A 1,088-nucleotide genomic window follows, 5' to 3' on the forward strand; every position below is an offset into this window, starting at 1 on the left:
GTTTCTCAGGAAATAATTCTCAGGACTAATGCTTCCAGAGGAGAGCCCCCTTCACCCAGGCCCCCTTCTTTGGGTGATGGCGCCAAGTTCCTTTTGCAGAACCACCTCTTTTCGTCTTGGAGGGACCACACTGGGCAGATTGTCAGCCAGGTGGCAGGTCCTCTTAGGTCACATGACTCAAGCCAGACCGTAAGATCCTCTTCCTGGAATTAGAGTCTCCATCAAGAGGAAAAGGAGCTGAGATATTTTAGGGCTTGTTTTTTGTGGGAGGCTATTCCGTGAGAGGACTGTCCAGGAGTTCCTGCTGCTGAAGGCTCGGGAGCAGCCTACTCTGTCTTCCCCGAACCCAGCTCCCTGGCCCTCTCTTCTTTCTGTGAGCTCCACTACACCCAACCAGGAAGTCCCCTTCTTAAAGTAATCAGAGTTCGTTTTGATGCTTGTGACCTACGCACCACAGACTAGAGAGGTCTTAGCAATTCTTCTAAAGGACTAACATGCCCTTTGGAGGGAGAGTTGGTGGTCAGTGGATACATAGCAAACACAAAGAATCAAAAAGGACCTCACTGGCCTGCCCATCCACAGAGGGGGCTGGAACCATGAGCTGGAGTTCCCTGGTCCAGTTATCTGGCCCAGGTGTGATCCTACACCCATCAAACAAAGTTGGAAGCATGCTTTGTACCACTTGTGTAATGTAAGTAGTCCAGTCATTGTCACAGTATCCGCCCCATTTTATAGCTTGGGACTGAGTCTGGAAGGAGTCACTTCACTTGCCTAAGACCACACAGCTTCCAGAAGGGCAGCTAGGACTCTCAATACAGACTTCCCTGGACTGTGTCTCCATGATGCCCAGGCACTAATAGACTCAGTTTAGGGATCATCTTGGGAACTGGAAACCCCATGAGGCAAAGAGCACATTGGTCTTGTCCAGGTCAGTATCTCACTGCCTGGACCCCACACCCTAAATCCATTTTTCCATTATCACCTGACTAAATGGTGCCTCCATCCCCTCTGTGAGTCAAGCCCCAAAGCCAGGAGTTGGCTTCATTCTGCTCTTTCCCCCACCTTCCCTCCCCTCCCCTGCCCCACAT

The sequence above is a fragment of the Myotis brandtii genome, unplaced genomic scaffold (assembly GCF_000412655.1).
Source record: "Myotis brandtii unplaced genomic scaffold, ASM41265v1 scaffold902, whole genome shotgun sequence".
Lineage (NCBI taxonomy): Eukaryota > Metazoa > Chordata > Mammalia > Chiroptera > Vespertilionidae > Myotis > Myotis brandtii.